The sequence below is a fragment of the Myiozetetes cayanensis genome, unplaced genomic scaffold (assembly GCF_022539395.1).
Source record: "Myiozetetes cayanensis isolate MyiCay16 unplaced genomic scaffold, myiCay2020 scf5-8, whole genome shotgun sequence".
Taxonomy (NCBI): Eukaryota; Metazoa; Chordata; class Aves; order Passeriformes; family Tyrannidae; genus Myiozetetes; species Myiozetetes cayanensis.
Genome location: NW_026087742.1, coordinates 111,630,333 through 111,649,152, shown reverse-complemented (window position 1 = coordinate 111,649,152; position 18,820 = coordinate 111,630,333). Strand labels below are relative to the sequence as shown.

The 18,820-nt window shown below is 45.3% G+C and overlaps 1 protein-coding gene across 3 annotated transcripts in view; it reads left to right on the top strand.

The window, feature by feature from the left end:
- Positions 1 to 797: 797 nt before the first annotated feature.
- Positions 798 to 18,820, top strand: part of AGPAT3 (1-acylglycerol-3-phosphate O-acyltransferase 3) — an 84,964-nt gene continuing 66,941 nt past the window's right edge. Inside the window, exon 1 of one of the 3 annotated variants that reach the window (XM_050331591.1) lies at positions 798 to 954. The gene's annotated coding sequence lies outside the window, so the exon portion shown is untranslated. Of the gene's footprint in view, positions 955 to 17,610; positions 17,884 to 18,820 lie in introns of those variants that run through there. The other 2 variants (XM_050331594.1, XM_050331593.1) reach the window with 2 other exon arrangements.

Below are 18,820 nucleotides of genomic sequence, written 5' to 3'. Positions count from 1 at the left end.
CAAATAAAACCGCTACCTCTCAGGAATTATTCTGAAAAGCGGACCAAACTTGCATTCCGCCGCTTCCCCTCCATCCAGCCCCGGGACTGTGCCATTTATCAGCACCGTTCCGTGGCCGTTTCCTGCTTTACAGAGAGTTTCCGCTATCGATCCCTCGCGGCTCCATCCCCGCCTTTCTCCCGCACAGATCCCCAACCTCCTGTGTAGGGGAGCTTCTCTCACCCCTCCCGGCCGGCCGCCCGTTCCCTCCCAGCCCCGCAGGGCCCGCGGGCACCTCCCTCCCCTCCCCTCCCCTCCCCTCCCCGCCGCGGGATGCGGAGCCGGGCGGGCGGGAGGGACACGGACCGCGCTCCCCGAGGAGCTCGGTGAGCGCCTCCGAGGGGCCGGGGGGGCACTCCAGTCCCACGGCCACCCGCGGGGAGCCCCGGGCGGGGGGTGTTCAGCCGCGGCGATGAGCGCTGCCCACGGTGCGGGGCGCGGGAGGGCGAGCGGGCGCTTCCCCCGCATCGCGTCCCGCTGCGGCGCGGGCAGCGCGGAGCCCCGGCCGGGCTGTGCGGGGCGGAGCCGCGCCCGGGGCGGGAGGAGCAGCGGCGGCCCCGCTGCCGCCCCCGCTATCTGACCCGACCTTCCCCCTCCTCTCCTCCTCCTCCTCCTCCGCCCCCCGGCTCTCCTGCCCCCAGCGGCCCGGGAGGAACTGAACCATCGCCGCACAGGAAGTAGCGGCTGCGGGGAGCAGCAGCAGCAGCGGCGGCGGCGGCGGCGGCGACAGCTGGGGCTGCCGCACTCAATGAGCGGCGCTCCCGCAGCCGCCCGCCCCGCTCGCCCCTTCCCCGCCTCCCGAGGGCAGCCCGCCCGCCGCCGCCGGGGGCTGGAGGCTGAAGCGGGCACAGGCAGCTCCGGCTCTCCCCGAGGAGGACGAGGAGGAGGAGGAGGAGGCGGCGGCGGGGACTGCAGGTTGGTGCCGCTCCGCCGGGATGCGGGAGAGGGGAGGCGGGCCGGCGGACCCTCGGCGGCCGGAGCAGCATCCCCCGCTCGGCGCTCCCCGCACCTTTGGGGGCGGGGGGCTCGGCCGGGAGCCCCTCTCGGAAAGGCCCCATCGCGCCGCCCCCGCTGCGGCGGCTCGGGAGGAGCCTTGCCGGGCCCAGCCCGGCTCGGTCCGGCGGTGCCGGTGCCGCCGGCGGGCGCTGCGCTTTGTGCGCCGGCGGGCGGTACCCGGGGCAGGATGGGGGGGTATGGGGTGGGGGACGGCGGCGGTGCGGGGAAAGGGCACAATGGTCCCGGCTGGAAACGCGTCCTGCCCATCCGGGGTGAGATGGACGCCGTCCCGGGAGGCGCAGGCTGGCTGCTCGCTGCTGGGAGGGAGGGCGGCTGGGCTCTCCGCCGAGCGCCGGGGGAGGGTGGGAGGAAGGAAGGAAGGAAGGATGGACGGACGGACGGACGGACGGATCGGTGGAAAGTGGAAGAGTGGTTTAAAACCAAAAGAAAGAAACGAGGAAAGCCCGTTTCCGAAGAGCCGGGCTGTACCTGGGTGCACGGCTTGCGAGTGCAAAATGGAGAAGAGCAAAACCCTATTGATCTCAGAACGGCAACCAAATGGGATGCTGTTGTGCCTGGATTCTGTTCAGAGGATGCTGATGGATTTATTAAGGTGCTAACCTAATGTGTAGGCATCCAAATCAATAAGGATGCTGATTATCCCCTTATAGCTTTTAGTGCACTGTATTCTAAGGGAATTTTTGTGTTGAGACTGAGGGTTACCTGTTTGATGCCGCACTTGTCTATTCTTCCCCTCCAGTATTTTTTCCTCTTTGAATCTTCATATTTCCTCGTTGATTAGGCAGAGATCAGATGTGGAATGAGTAAGGAGAGTGTCAGAGTTTCCAGTAATCTTGCTGCCCATTCCTCAAAGCAATAATAGTCTCATTAGCTCATCATTTTATCTTACTAATTTCAAGTCCAAAATAAACTCCATGGCCTTTCCCCCTCTCCTGCTCTAAGGGAAATAGGCTGGAGTCCAAGATGGCATGTTTGCCATCAGTGAATTGCTGATATGTACGAGCATGTTTGGGAGCAGAGTGGAAAGCTCTCCACTTTTCTTGGCAGTGTTTCTTTTGTGGTGACGCTCTTCGCTTGAGACCCTGCTTGAACTACAGGTCGTTTGGATGAAGTTCAGTGTAATCACAGATAGGCAAATCTGGGGTTTTTTTCCAAGTTTGATTTTACAGCCAGTAGAACTTGTACAGTTTCCATTCATTTTCTTGCGAGATTGTATGAGATGATGCGGTTAAATGGAGTTGTAGTTGTGACCTGCAGTGAACTTGCTTTGCAGCAGCGAGCACTAGGCTGCTACAGAGCTCCTTGTGCTGTGAACAGCTCTGAACCTTGGATTTTAATCATAAATGTTCTGGTCTTTCCCATAACTTTCACTTTTGGTTCCCTTCTGTGTACTCTAGTCTTCTTCCCTTTCACATCTATTGTTACCAAACCTTCACAATTAAAATTAAGTGCATTACTGTCAGTACCTTTCTTAGCCTTTTTCAAGGGCCGTCTTATGTATTCTTAAGAAAGTCTTATTATCTCTTTTTCTCTTAATTCCCACCTTCACCTCTACACCCTTATGCACACACTTAGTTGGAGAAAGCAGGACAGAGAACAGTTGGTCTCCAAATATAGCTTGAATTCAACAAGCACAGGGAAAACACCTGACCAGATTGTCCCTGCTGAGCATGATTAAAATGGCAGGACCACTTGTCAAAAGTTTGTGGTGCATTTTAGCAATGCATTGCAGATAGCTCTGTCAAAGGGTACCTGAAAAGGGCTGAAATCAGAATGGGTTTTAGTTGAGGTCATGTTGGACAGAAGTAAGGATGCTATTTGCTTTTCCCTGTGTGGTTTCTTTTGTCTCTGAAGAGGTGCATTAACAAACAGAACAAAATCCCACTTACAAATACAGGGTACTCTGCTAGCACAGAGTATATGTTCTTTTCTCAGCCAGAGCTAAAGCTTTCTGCTCTGTGATAATCTTCTTACAAAATGAAATTTTTGTTGCACAGTCCTGTGCTAGCTTCGGTTTGTTGTTTTGTTTGTCTTTTTTTTTTTTTCTCTCTGCCTCTGTTAGCAGAAAGATGCATTGTTTTCAAATCCTTAATGGTGTTTTGTTTACTTACAAAACTATTATGGAATAATTGGATTTGGGGCTTGCATTTTGTGGGGAACTGGTGTGAATAAAGTATTGCTGTTAACTGCAAGGAGTTCACCTGTACTAAATTTACAGTAGCCATAAATTATGATAAGCTGCTTCTGCACTGTATGCAAATATAATAAAAAACCAAGGAAGGTTGCATTCAGTCTTGCTTCTCTGGCTTATGAGACCATAATTTTGGAGGGAATGGCCAAGGTACTGATGAAGAAACATAGTTATCATCTGCAGTGGCTAAAAATTGCCAGTTTTTTCAGTGGTGTTTTTTTATTAGTGTTCATACTGAGTGTTGGTGCATGTACAGTCTCATTATAGTCAGCTCCTGAACAAAGACCAGGTGACTAGGCAATTGCTATCTTGAGTATCAGGAGATGAAGAACAAAAGAAATGACAAAAAACAAAGGGAACTCAAAATTTCCTCGTGTCTCAGGCTGTTTCACTACCTTCTGGTGCTGAGCCACCAGTAATAAGTATTCTGTGCCTTCACTTGCATTTCAGGGTAGCACCAGCGAGCTCTTGCTTGTGGGTAGCTCTTAATGAGAGCTAGAATTAATAAGTAATTGCTAGCATCTTTTTTAGTAAAACTGAAAGGGAGGGAATAGAGAGATATGTGACAGTTTTATCCAATTTTCTTGTTTACTTATGGTATTAACCAACTTAAAATAACATAAAATAATAATCACAAGGCCTCTGTTGTGTGCCTGATGAACATACTCTTAAATGTGTTACATGAAAACCAGTTTGCCATCTGATGAATGATCGAGGTCAGGATTCCGGGTGTGAATCAGCACCTAAGTTGGGGGCTGATTATCACTAGGACATAGGCACATGTAGGGAAAATTAGGATAATTCAGGAAGTGTTTTGTTTGCTGGTGCACAAAGCCAATAATCTGTTTCCTGTTTTGGTTTATTAATTGCAGTGATCCAAATTTCAAATGGTTAAAAAGGAAGTGAACCCTTGCTTAAATTTGGAGTTTTTCTGTGCTTTTAAAATAGGTATATACTTATGATTTACCTAAAATTTATCTAAAATATTCTTTGCCTTTGAGTCTGGACACATTTAGGAGTATAAAAAACGTGACAGTGATGAGAAGCTGAGGGCTTAGAGGTGTTACACACAATTTATAGCAAAGATGAAAGAAATGCCGGTCTTTTTTGTAAAGACCAATCTGTGAGTGCTACCTTTGGATCCAGTCCTTCCCAGCAGCTCCTCCTTCTGCTGAGTCTGTATCTGTAGCTGTCTAACCACCACAACTGTGCAGTTTAGTAGATGAAATATTTGTCTTGAGAAGCGGGAGCCTAACGTTCTTGTCCTCGTCCAAACAAGTATTCAATGTTGTAAAAAGGGACTGAGAGCCACAGGGGCTCCTCTTTTCTGACTGTAAACCCGTGCAAAACTCAAAACAGTTTTGGGACAGTGTGGTCACCAGCTGTGCCAGGTTAGCCTGCTGCATAACTGAGGAAGTGCAAGGTGGAGATTATGATATCTTCCAGGGGAAAGCCAAGGAAAGCAGTATTGGAATGATGTACAGCTCAGACTACATCACTACATGGCATGCTTCCCACTGGACTGATAGGCAAAGGATCCGATTAGACTCACCTTTCTGTTTCGTGCCTGTGTTTTGTGAGTGGGCCAGTGTTGTCTTGGCACCCTGAGCTTTCTCAATTTGTTGATCTCTGAGACACCTCCCCAGTCTCGTTGCTATTCCAAGGGGTATCACTTGCAGGGAGAGCAGGCCCTTTCATTTTGGAATGCTGCCTCCCCTAGGAATCGGGAACTTGGGACCTAGGCTCTGTGAAACTTGCTACTGCAATGCTGCTTTTTCGTGCACCCATAGGTTTCAGTTCCTTGATAGAGAACTAGGATGAAGTAAAAGAAGAGAAGAAACTGTTTCCTCTTGGATGGGGAATGAAAGCTGGTTTGCTGACTAGTCTTAATACTGTGATTTATCTTGCGGTAGTGCCAATGATGTGGTGTTTGGTTTCCAAACAAAAGATGCGGTTTGTGTCCCAAAGAGTTTAAAGATCATTTGAAGTTTTGTGTAGTGGAAATAGTAGTTTTCTTAGCCGAATCGGCTTTGCCCTGGGTACAACCCCTTTGCCTAAGTGTGGTTACTGCTGGAGTTTGAGACTGCTCAGGAAAAAAAGGAAGTGCTTATCCTTGAAGCAGGTGTTGTTCTGCCTGTGCTTTATGAGAATGGAAGGGCACAAAGATTCCGTATACATTTGGAGTGAAATGGTAGAAGTTTTCCATACACTCAAATCCATCTCATCTGTATGGTGGAGCACTTGGAATCCAACGCCTATGTATTCATGAAAAAAAAAAAAAAAGCCTATTAAAAACCTTTACAGTCTTTCTGCATCAACATTAAGACCTCTTTAATGGTCAGGCATAAAAGCAGTGTGGCATTGGAATCCTTCTTTGTGTAGCACCTCTTCTCCATGCAGATCGACTTTCTAATTTGCTGTAAATCAAAAGAGGTTTCAGTCAAATTTTTAGTTCCTTTTTCTATCCTCTTGTTGTTCTTGTGTGTTGGCAATACTTAGGTAATTATAGTGTGTGTGCTAGAAGCCCTGACAGCCTAAACTGAGTTCTTTGTAAAAAATGTGATGTTTCCCTTAATTAAGAGAGACTAGAAACAGCACCTGAATCTATTAATTAAATAGTCAAAGTTGATAGCTATTTAGGATATATTAACAAGCAAAACAAAATACATTTTTGACTAATGTGTTGCCCACAGTAAATGAGCTACTGTAAGGTTTTTGTTGTTGTTTTTTTGTGGAGAAAAATAATCTATTGGTGCTGTAACACATGCACAGTCATGCAAAATTCATGTGAGATTGTTCCCAATTCTATGGTTCTCAGAACAATAGCCTCTCTTTCTTCTTCAAAGCTCTTCAGAGCTGTTAAATAATCCTTGTGACAACCCTATGAAGTGAGTATTGTAGTAATGTTGTATGGATGGCAAAACAATTAATCGGCATTGTCTCCAGCTGTACTAGGAAAGTGGGGCTTGGCCTGTTGCTGAAACATGCCGCTGTGTGAGCAAGGGTTAGGGTGAGTGTGTCGTGCTGCCTCTTCTGGCTGTAACTGTGCTGATGAGAACATTTTGCAGATGAAGTGGTCATCAGCATGCAGGTGGTCATCGGCGTCAGGCTGGAATCCACGTGTCCCGATAAAGGATGGATTTAGCTCGTTCTAAATTATTCAGGCCATGTTACTGGCATCACTTCTTGGAGGAGAGGTGCACAGAGCTGTTGGCCTTGCTGGTGTCTGTAATGTTCTTTTGCATGTGAAAGCTGGATTGCTCAGACTGGCTTCAGAGCACGAGTTTGCTCATTCATGGGACGAGGTCCTGGTCGGACGCTTCCCACTGGGGCCATGCCAGGCTGGGCTTGCTTAGGGTTATGAGTTGCCTTGAGGTTGACCTCCTAACTCCCTTTTATCTGAAAAGGCTGCAGAACCAGCTGCTACATGAACACCAGCAGTGTCTTCCAGCTGAAGGGGGTTTGGATTACCAGGATGTAAGTTCCTGGTTTGGGCCTGACCGGTGTCGCAGCTTTTCTGCGCAGCTTGGCTTTGGCTGCTGAGATACGTGTGTCTCCTCTTCTCCTCCACCAGCTCTGCCTGCTGCCCTTCCAGGAGTTATAAAAGCCACAGCAGATGGCTTGGGGAGGCAGTGTCTGTAATTACTGCTGCAGGATTCTCCTAAGCTTGACTCTGCGCAAAGAACGCTTTGTTTTTTTCCCCTGAAGATTCAAAGTTGTCGGTACTTCAGATGCAGATTTGGTCTTTTCAGGGGAACACGATGGTGGAAATGTGTGTGTTTCATGCTGGTTCAAAAGCAGCCTGTTTTTCCTCTTGACATAATTCATATCATGCTTTAGTGTTACCAGTTTTCAGTCTTCCCTTGCTAGGTCAGCCTTCAGGTTCCTGGTAGTGACATAGGCTAGGTTGCCTATGGACCCAAATTTTGATAACAGCTGATGTATTGTTAAATAACACAACTACAGTCAGCGTGTTTGATAAAAGTTAAGTTTTTAAACCCACTATCCTGGCTTCAAACCTTCCAGCAGGTTTTGGTGTGAATGTTGTTCTCCCAAATGAGCAGAGATGGGAGGTTTGACTGTAGGTTTGACAAATTTTTAATGCCTAATGCAAGTGCTCATCTACCAGTTGTAGTTGTGACTGATTGACCCAATGTTATGCTGCACAGCATGTACTTTTCTGTGGGACCCCTTGTTTCAAGTACCCTTCTGAAGTCTTGGTTTCCCTAACAGCCTCTCTGAGCTGAATTTCTCCTCTCACATCCCTGGTGCTTATGACCCTTGGGTTATTAACTGTATAGCCAGTCAGATTTGAATTGTAAGAGAGCTGAAAGCAAAGGGAAAGAAAGCTTTTAATTTCCTGAGGTCAGTGAAGAGGCTGTGGCCCAAACCACCCACTGAGCAATGTTATTTTTCCTTCTGGTGGCCACAGCAGACGTGACATCTCTGGTTCCTCAGACAGCTTCCTGGGGTTACTCATGGTACAGAGGGCTGGACCCCTTCTCTTCCTAGGGAGCATGAGGCTCTCACCTGTATTTATTTCAAGATGGGTTTTTAATTATTTTTAATTTAATTTGCCTAGAAAGTACATTGAGCTAAAAGTATAAGTACCAATGGGAATTTGAGCCAGATTCCAGATCTTACTCATGTCCCTTTCCAGCGAAATATTATCTCTGGGGTCATGGGATTGAGGTGGCTTTTGGAATGTTGAGTTTTTTTATCTTATCTCAGCCCACGGCAGGGGTGAAGTGCCATGCTTTTTAGCAGTCTCTGTTCATAACTAACTTTTCTGAAACTTGTGAATGGTTTTCACTTTGAATTTACATGTGGTATCGCTCTTACCGATGGAGAGGACAACTACTTAAAAACAGGTGTATTTCATACATAACTAGCACTGTGGCAAGGATGTTTGTGTACTTTCTTTAAGAATTCAGATGGCTTAATGTGAAATAGGGTGTCCTTTGAGTAATTCAGTTTGCTTTGTTGTCTCAAGTCAGGTTGTTTCTGACGATGGAAGCTGAACTGTCTGGCTTAACTCTCCGGCTGTGTTTTTCTCCAGCATCCTTCTGTGATGGTACAAGACCTATCACTGCCAAACACTGCTGGATTTCTTTCAGGCTTTCCTGTCCAAATAACTCATCAGAAAACACTCAGTGAACCCTTTCCTTCTGCCCTCTCTGGAAGGACAGAGTTTGCATTCATTGCCTAACAGCCTTACAGCAGCGTGTCTTTAGCTGAACTTGAGAAGGCAGAAGCACTTCTTCTACCTTGAAGTTCCTTGGGTGCAGATCACCAGATGCTGGGACATTAGGCAGCAGCAGGGTCACAGTGCACTTACCCTGGTCCTCAGCTCTTCCCTGGCCATCATTTGCTGTCTGCTGCCAGGGACACGTTGTGAGATGGGGCTTTGGCTCTGGCCTGGTACAGATGTGCTTGTTTGCTGCCTGGGTCCTGCTGAGCCCTAGAAAGGGCATCCAGCCCTGCATTTGGAATGAAAACCTTGGTTAAAAATGGCATTGCTTCAGCTTGCTTGTTACAACTGTAGCCATGGCTGTGAATTGAGGACCGTAACTTAATTTATGGTAAAAGTTTTCGGAGCATGTAGTCTTAGAATGAAGATATGTCCATTAAATATGTATGTATCCTTATGCTGTTTGGTATATATTGCTGGCAAGCTCTCATGGCTGCAGCTGTGCCTATACCAAAGCCCTCTAGATGGTACTTCTCTCTTTTTTTTTCCCCCCCCAACTTTTAAGCTTTTCCCAGCAACTTAGCAATAACAAAATAAGCTTCACTGAAAGGTTTCATTTTAGTCTGTGTACTATATTTTTTTCTGGCGTGCTCCAGTACACTGTGGAGTGATGTATTGGCTTTTCAGAAGCAATATCATACGGGGGAACAAGAGCTGACCAAAGTAGTGGTGATGAGCCCTGAGGCATTCACAGCATCATCTTGGTTATATTTCACAGTAAAAAGCACACAGAGCATGTTCATCATTGAAACAACAGGACCTGGTGAATGCAACCCACTATGAGCCTCTACCTCTTTGAGGTAGTGAGCCTGTACTTTTCTCTACAAGAAAAGAAAGTGGTATTATCCTTTTATTTTGTTTTGGTTTTTTTTTCCTCAGATTGTTTTTATTTCATCAGTTTCTTTGATGTCCTAAACCTTAAACGTTTTCTGCTAGTGCAGTGATCTCAAGGTTTTGTCAAGCACCCATATGGCAGGTCTGGTCTGAAGGCTGAGCCTTCGGTTTTCCTGCGAGGTGTTGCGGGTGGAAAGGCTTGTGCTTTACGTCCATCTGCACTAATTCTTCTGACACCAATTCCAAAGCTGTCTTGGTGGCTCCCAGAGGAAGCTGTGAAGTACTGTGGAGGGTTATCTGTGGGTAACTTGGCTGGCTGGGCCTGAGGAAGGAGGAGGATGTGTTTCTGTACCAGGGAAGCTGGCAGAAGCTTTGCTGCACTTGCTGCTCTTCACACCACTCACTGCTGCACATCCTTTGAGGACATGGTTGGTTTTGTAATGGCAGAGTGAAGACTTTCTTCTCAATGCAGGAACACCCAAAAAGAATGCAGGTTTCAGGTTGGTTTAACAACCATTTCCGTAGTTGGTTTATTTTAATAAAACTTTGCCTAGATGGCTTTTTAAATTGAATGTTTAAGCAAGTTGGAAGCAGGCATTTTACTGTCTCTCTTTAATTTGTGCTGATACGTGGTTTAGCATAATTATTTTTTAATGTGCCTTTTAAAAGTGTGGTGCCCTCATCCTCTTGACCTTTCTCCTTCAAAAAAAGAGTGGGTTTAATTTGTTTGGTGAGAAATGTCTGTTGTATCATTGCTCTGTGACAGGGAGGTATGTGGGAAAGGTGGGCTTGGTGAAAAAAATTGCTGGTTTTTAAGGTGATGGTTTCAGGCCAAAAAGCATTAATAGTGGTCTGAAGCACGCTGTGGTGTTTGGAAGCTCCCTTTCTGAACCTCATGAATTTAGTTCTAAATATGAACCTTGAAGGATCACACAGATGCTTTGGTTTTACTGGGTGACCTAAAATAACCAACTTAAGGCTTTCCTTTCCCTTCCCCTGCCCTCCTTCTCCCGCAGGCCTGTTCTTTTCTTGTTGGTCAGCATTAACTTTCCTGAGATGTGGGGCCCTAAAGAGGAAATGGAGCTGTGTTCTGTGTTTAGGTTTCTGCCTGATCCAGCAAAGGGAGTGGTGGAATAGTGCAGTACTCCTGGGTAGGAGCATTTTGTCAGAGAGCAGAGAAAACTGGCTGCTTAGCCTCCCATCTAGCTGGCTCTTTGCTCCTCCCCAGTTCAGCAGGAATATCAACACTGAAAAAAAGGTTGGCACCATCATTTCTTGTGGGGTTGCAGTTTAGTCTGGAATGGAGCAGTCTGTCTGCTGATACTCTTGATCCTTCTCTTTGAAAGAAAATCAACCACAGCTGCCTCAATTTTTGGTGATACCATTGCCTACATTCATTTGTGCCTCTGTATTTGCTCTGGAGTCTTCTCTTTAATATTATTCATTAACACAGTGAGTGGCAAAACATCTAAGGAGAAAGAAAGCTCTAGACTTGCTTGTATTTCTGTTTGGATAATAACAAAAAATACAGTGCTTCCACTTAGCAGTTTGAAACCTGAATGTGAGTCAGTTTTAGGTGATTGCAAAAAACCTACCCCAAGAACCCCAAACCCTTCCCTTCTCTCTGACCCCAAAAGAAAAAAATCAAGCACCCTGGATGGGGACACACATGCACACCCCCCTGCAAGATGGTTTTCTTTGGCATGAGCTGGACTGTGGCGTGCAGCTGAAAGTATTGCTTTTTAAGAAACACCTTTTCCTGTGGACAGAGTTGTAAGACAAACTGAATGGAAAAAAATTCAGAGATGTCTAGGAAACATTACCAAAAGGAAGATTTAAAGAATCCATATAGTTTTACATAGAGAACACGTGGAAACCTGCTGCAGGAGGAGAAAGGAGTGAACTGCTGCCTGTGCCTGCTGTAGAGAAGACAAGAAGTGAGGGATTTAGGATGCAGAATGGAGAGCTGGAAAACTTTGGAAAACGCTTTCCGTTGCCAAATGGGAGTTGTAAAATGTATGTTGCTGGAAGGAGCTCAAAAAAAAAGAGATTCTGGCAGATGCCAGGGAAGAGTTGGGGTTTGGTGCTTCTGCACTGGGGACTGGAGTGCAGGATCCCTGGTGGAAAATGTACCTTTATGGGATGTGGACAGAAGTCCTCTCAGTTAGTGGCTGCTTCTTATCTTCCTCTTTGAGTGTGTGAAACAATTCACTTGCAATTCATGTTTGTTCCGTGCAGAAGGCAGAGCAAAGCCTTGGAGATGTTGCTTCAGAACTGGTGCCTGGACTCAGCTACCGGAATGGCCGTGGTGCTGGTTGCCTTTGGTTTGCTGTTTTTTTCAACCATTTGGCTCTCAGTGAGTTTCTGTGGCACAGAATTAATTCCTGATGACCAGCCAAAGTACCTTAGAGTCCCTCTGGCCAGAAGCTGTAATTACCAGGAATGCATGGAGGGCACTAAACAAAAGCTGAAAGGCCGGGTAAACCTCATTCAGAAGTGGCCAGTGTGTGCCCACAGAATTTAAATGCAAGTGCTGGTTCTCTCTACAACACAGTCCTGCTTGCCTTTTTGGTATTGCAGCCGTTGCACGAACCTGGTGGGTGCTGAAATGGTTCTGCAGAATGATTAGCAATGAATTAAAATCTGAATCAAGTTCCTGGCTCCCTGCACTGACAAACGCTTTGCTAGCAAGTATTTGAGACAAAGTACCAGAAAATTTATGGACTGTGATGGTCTGTCACTCTGTGTGAACAGAAAAGAAATACCATCCAGCTTCCTGAAATGATTTCTTTTACGCGTGGTATGCCTAAAATTATTTGGCAGGACATATGGTCTTTGCGTGTTGGTAAAACACAGGCAGTCCACGCAAGGAAATGTGGAGCGTCTTGTTCCTTGAGTTCTCTCCCCAGCAGTGGCCAGTGTGTAACCTCAGCAGTGCTGAGCTGTCGTCAGCTGTGTCTGAAAAACTCATCCAAAGTGTGTGTATCTCTCATGTAAATGAGGCACAACTTGCCTCCTTATGGCCACCAGGAAATTCAGTCTTCCTGTCACTGAGTGTGGAGCCTGTGACTAGGTAGGAGAGACAGAACGAAGATAAATTGAGCCTCTGGTGAATGACTCAAAAGATGTTGGGGGAATTTGTAATGTGCTAGGTTTTAAAGTGCCAGATGCTCTTATGAGGGGGGAGCCCTGCTATGTTCCTGCCTTAATTCCAGAACAACGTTAAGATGGGATTCTGTGCACTGGAAGCACTTTGGATGTCCATATTATGTAAATGGACCCTCTGTCTTGAAAGACTCCGTCTCTTGCAGATAACGGTGCTATTTGGAGTTGACAGACCTGGTGGAATTACGTGTGTGAGAGGGTATGAGCAGCAGAAAGCCAGTTAGTTACCTGCGCTTATGTTTGCTCTGGGTAGCCAACGAGTCCTCATTAGCCATGTGCTTCTAAACCTGCAAATAGCTGTTACCCAAATTAAAACCCCCACTGCACTGACACAGGTCCTCTCTGCCGAGGTGTCTGTCTGACACTAGCTGTGTTCAGCAAGTTCCAGGAGTGTCAAGCACCTACAGCTTGGTCACAAAGTGGGGATTTTTTTTACCTCCACTGGGGTTTTTATGCTCGAAACCTTAACTTGCACGTCATTTCTAGAAGAGGGTGGATCTCCTCAGACAGGTGAATTCACGCATCTCCAACTTATCTTGATCTCTTCGTATAATTTTCTCTTGTTCACCTCCTCCTCTTCCTCCTCCTCCTCTTCCTTGTTTCATCCTACTTATTGTGGGTTTTGTCAGGGCACTTTTTTAAGCGTTCAGAATCAGTAATGAGCAGGTAAGTTTAACGCTGCACTGCATGACAGATGAAGTAGCAATGTTTAACCTTCGTGGTTTTCATTTCTGTACTTCCAGTGGACTTAGGCCAGGTTTTCTTTTTGTATCTCTAACCATTTTTCTTTTACATAGGATGTATATGGGGAAAAGAGAGGAAATTGGAGGAGCATGAAGGGAGTGAAAATGGCCTTTAACTATTCCTGGATTTTCTAGGAATTTACGTTATGTTGCTGTGGAATGGGAGCTGCTGTTCTCTGCAGAGTCCATCATGTAGGCAACCAGCAGACCTGAATGCCACAGGTCCACATTTGGGCAGATGCTGCCTTTATTTCAGTAATAAACCAGTGGGTTTAGGGGGTAGTCTGGTTTGAAAGAGAGGAGTGGATGAGTGGGAGTGTTGGGGGGGGTCTGTGGAGGTTCATATTTTCAATCTGTCACTTTCTGGGACTCCCTGTTGCCTTGTCTTGTTCCAGATCCCTGCAGTGCATCTCTCCTGGCCTCACTTACTGCTTGTTGGGATCTGTCACATCTTGAATTTGCTGTTTGTCCAATTTCTTTATATTCTCCACCAGGAACTCGTGGAGTTGTTTCTGCTGCTTCTTTCCTCCCTTTACTCCACCGAGGCACTTTGTGCTGCCGTGTCAGAGGGCGAGAGGCTCTCACAGGCATTTAAGAGCTGCTGCCCATTTTTTTAGGATGCATTATCTCTTCCTTTTCTCAGGAGCCCTACTTTTCTGCCTCGGGTCTGGATGCAGTCCTAATTTATGTAGAAATCCTGTGTTAAAACTTGTTCAGATGTTAACTTAGCAGAGACAGCTTTGCAGTTCTTGTGCTGGAAGTGATAGTTTCTGCGAGTGGAGGGAGCTGTGCAAACTCGCTGAAGATTCTGGTTATATTGGCCAGTTCTTGACTGCAGCCTTTTTAGTTATTTGTTGAGAGGTTATTTTGGGAGGAAGAATGTAATCGGGTCAAAAATCAAATTTCAGTCGAGGCTGATTCATTTTGTATGGGCATGTTTTAGTTGCTGGGCATTGCTCACAATAGAACTTGGAAGAATTGAAGTGTTCAAACTACTTTTTAACCAGCGGTCTTTCCCGTTGGTAAACACTGGCTTTCCTGACATGGTTTCATTTCAGATTCCTGAACACTAATTTCTGTTTTGTATTAAATGTACTTATGACTAACAGAAATGCAATGGGGAAAGTAATAAAGCCCAAAGGGGAAAAGCCATTTCGTTTTGGCTTAGTGTTTTTTTTTTCTGTAGATCAGCCATGGACATGTTTTGTTTTGACCTATTTTATTCCAAGTATGAACGTGAAATTTGAAGTCCTGCCACTGAGCAGAGTAAACTTATAAAACACTCAACTAAATTAAGGCAGAGTACTTGGAGTCTAAACCATGCTTATGTCACTTTTGTTCACCATATCATGGTGGTTCCCATTAATAATCACAGAGGCCTTAGGGAACAGGATGGCTCTGTGCAGGCAGAGAACACTTTCCAAAAGTGTCAAGTGTTCATACCAGGTATTTAATGTCTATAGTTAACATCTTTGATATCTAAAAGCTGAGGGTTTTGAGTTCATAATGTATGCTTTTCCATACTGGAACCTGATTTTTTTTTTTTTTTTAAATAAACTGCCATGATGTCTCACAAAGCAATAGAGGGAAACAGTGTTATAAGTCCCTTGATGTGTTGTGAAAGCCAAGACCTTTCCTGTTCCTGTCTTCTATTTGACTTCTGTGCAGTTCAGATTTGTTGTTATGTGCTCTTCCCCTCAGGGTCGCTATTCTCAAAAGTTTCTTCAGTTATTTTCCAAACTGCAGAATATTCAAAATATTTACATTGAGACAGCAGCGTTTTTTTTCTGCACACTGAAATCATGTGGCCATCAACCAGATGAACTGGCTGGAAGGGGATGGGGTGGAGTGGCCAGGCTGGTTCTAAACTCTGTTGTAATTTCTGCTTTAATTACATGCTCTCTGCTTTAATTAAATGCTGTACAGACGACTGGGGCAATGCAATGAACATGTAAGTGTCCCTTTAGGCACTCAGGGGTGTTTCTCCTGGCCTGGAGCCACCACTCTCAAAGGGTATAAGTTTCCCAATGGTCTGGTGTGGCGTCTGCCAGTCCCGTGTGGATGTTGTGGATGTGTCTTGGAAACATCCAAAAATGGCTCTTGGCACCTATGTTTAGAAACCTAGATCTCTTCCATAAGTGTTGGTAAGAATTTCAAGGAGCAGGTTTTCTCTGCCCGCTAAACTGGAAGCATTCATAAGGGATAGACTTCTCCCTCAAACCTCAGTCATCTTTTCATCTCCCTGACTCAGTGTCTGTGTGTGTGTGTTTAAAGCCAAAGCCTTCAAGTGCCAATATGCAAATACACCCTTAGCTCAGTGTATGAATTCAGTCTGAGATTATTTGACTCTCATGAAGATGTAATTTCACGGCTGTAAGACTCTCAAAATCACTCTGAAATTAAGGTCTCAGGGTAATCTATACTAAAGGAACACCGCAAAAATGCAGGTGCATGGGAGTGTGAATACTCTGCCTTAAAAGACCCGTGGATCTGCACATGCTGTATAAACCCTAATACTTTTGTTGTTGTTGGGATCAAGCTTTTTATTATGCATTAAATAGTTTATAGGCAGCTGAGCAATGCAGTGTCTGGTTGCTTGGTTTCTCCCCTGTTCCTGGCCCACAGTGCCATACCCGTGCCCCAAATACTGTATCTCTGCTGTGATCAAGGCAGAAGGAGTTAAGGTAGTGATTGGTATAATGAGATTATTATTTTTTTTTCTAGTTTCCCACTGTCCTTTAGCAGAGTACTTCTGTAAATACATTGTAACACTATGTGATAGCTCTGTAGTAACTCTGATGTTCTAAAGAAACAAAAGAAAACATCTCCAGAGATTACCAGCTTTGGAAGAATATTTGTCATGTGAAGAGCGATGTTGTTCCCTTGCAAAAGTTACTTGCACCTCTGTGCTTTCCAGTCTTCTGTTATTCACTAAAACTCTTATCCACTAAAACTCTCAGGTATACGTTTTAAGTCCTCTTGATTTCAAGATTCTCCTGTGTCCTGAATTAAGCTGCTTTTTTTATGGTTACTTTATCATCATCGTTCATAAAGAGCGTTTTGGGCTTAGATAAAAGGGCCATAGTTGCAAAACATCTTAGAACAGAAAATATGCCAACCATGTTGAGCTGTGGAAAGAAAGATTAGTGTGGATAGTAGGAGAAAGTCCAGGGACTGAAAAGCAGTCACTGCAATGGTGTAAATTCAGATAAGGTTCAAGGAGTCTCTGAATGTTGTCCTTGATGGCTGAATGGCTCTCAGAAATTAGGGTGGTGCAGTTTGCTTGGTCACTAAGATTTGGTTTTTATTAGAACTCCTTGCATGTAGGTCTATGTAGATTCAGTTGTTTAGTATTTTGAGCAAGCATTTAATGTTTTAAAATACTTTTCCAGGAGGGAAGGGACACAGTGGAAGGGGAGAAGGGTTGTTTTAAAGTATATATTCTTTTTCTCTTATTTTTTTCTCATGTCCAAGAGAAAGGCAGGAGCAGAGTTGTCTGTTTCTAATAGTCAAGCAATAGGCAGAGCTTTAAGCCTAGAATTAAATAATTAGAAACCTTCTCTCCAGATCAGTAACTCATGCCAGTCTTTGTAGTGACCAGCACTTCAAATGATGTTTAATCCTGGTTATTGCACTTCTGAAGGCAAATGTTCTTTCCTTTGGGGTGCATCAAGTGCTAGTTGCAGTAGTAATTACTGAGTTGGATTTCAGAAGATGTTCTGCTTGTTTTTACCTATTTCTCTTTGTCTAAAAATCAGCCAGTACACTGTAAATGGGTCAAAATGTATTCTATTCGCTGGTGTGTACATTAAAAAGCAAAAAGTGTTATGACAGTGTGATATGGCATTGTAATGGGCAAATAATACTACAGTCTATGATTTCTAAATATTTGAAATTGTGCTTGAGGGTTGTAATGAAATGCTGCTCTGTGGCGTGATAAACCACTGTCCGTGGGACTGAGAATATTTCCAGGGGGTGGGTTTATCTTGGGAAGGAGGCAACAGCAGAGCCTGCAGCACTGGTCGAGGCTGGGCAGTGCAGCAGAACAGCAGGTTGAAAAGCCAAGTCTGGCACTTGGCAAAATGCACGGGTGAGGAATCACAACCCTTCCTTGTGACCATTAAAAAAAAAAAAAAGGCAGTCGGAGGTCCGGAGGGCATTCGTGTGTTTGCTTTACCTGTGCACTTTGCCCTGGTTATGTGACTTTTCCAGGCAGTATTTATATTTTAAGCAACGTGAGGTTGCGGCTGGGCCTGTGAGGGACGTGAGGGTGGTTTGCACGTGAGGGTCAGGACGTGCTTGTTGCTCCTCTCTGAATGTGCTCTGGCTGTTTTTAGCAGTGCCTTCCTGATCCTTGGACATAACTCGTGGTGTGTGCAGCTGGACACATCTCAGGGGGTAGCAGAGTGTGCAAACATCCTGCTGGTGATACTGTGGGGTGTTGTTCCATCTGCAAAAGAACCGTGGATTAAGGAGAAGTCATGAACGTGGAGTTGGCCAATTCTTTGGCGTACAGGGCCTGAGGTGTGTGTGAAGGTGTTGGTGAAGTCAGGGAAGCTGCTTGTCTACTGTGCCTGAAGGCCCTGGACCCTTCTGGACAGCGTGTGGTTCCTCTGCTCCTGGAGCAGCATTCCCTGCAGTGGGTAAGCCAGACATGCTTGCTATGGACCTCTCTGCGAGGCAGCTGCAGGTCTCTGGGGCTGCAGGGTTACCTGTTGTCTGGGAAGAGTGGTGCAGCCATATTTCACAGTTTGATATAAGCAGTTTGGGGTCTCCTGTTTTAAAGGGGTGGTTGTGCCAGGGAGTGAGGCGAAGCTGGGAACTTGTTAAAGAAAAATGGTGATCGTAGAATCATAGCATGTTAAGGGGTTGAAAGTGACTTTAAAGATCATCCCCCCTGCCGTGAGCAGGGACACCTTCCACTAGACCAGGTTGCTCAAGGCTTTATCCAACCTGGCCTTGAATAGTGTCAAGGCTGGGGCATCCACAACTTCCCTGGGCAACTTGCTGCAGTATCTCACCACCCTCATAGTAAGGAATTTCTTCCTAATATCTAACCTAAATTTCCGCTCTTTTGATTTGTACCCATTGCACCTTGTCCTATCACTACATGTTACTTCTGGAGTGTGTGTGAGCACTTAATCTATTAACCACTGGATGTGCTCCACTTGGGATGCCCTGCCAGGGTGAAGTTGTATTTTCCGTGTGCCAGTAAATATTTTAACCTTTAGTTATTAATATTGTTTTATGGGTTCTGTATTCCTGAAAAAGCAATTCTTTTTTTCTCATCCACCTTGGAAAAAGTGTCTTTACATATGAATTTTTGCTTTCTCTGAGGATAATAAGACAGCTTTTACGTCTTATGATATGTGGAAATAAATGAATGTGATTGATGTAGAGTGGCATCTCACTTCTTTTTAGTTTTTGAGGGAAGGAACTGGCTCTGCTGTTCCATTTTAGCCTCTTGTGGCATCTGGGAAATAAGAATGAGAGGAAATCTAACCCTATGCTAAAGCTGACTAGGAGGTGTGAAAACAAAGTTCTGACACGTAGATGTGATTGAGTCTTTTTGGTGGAGCT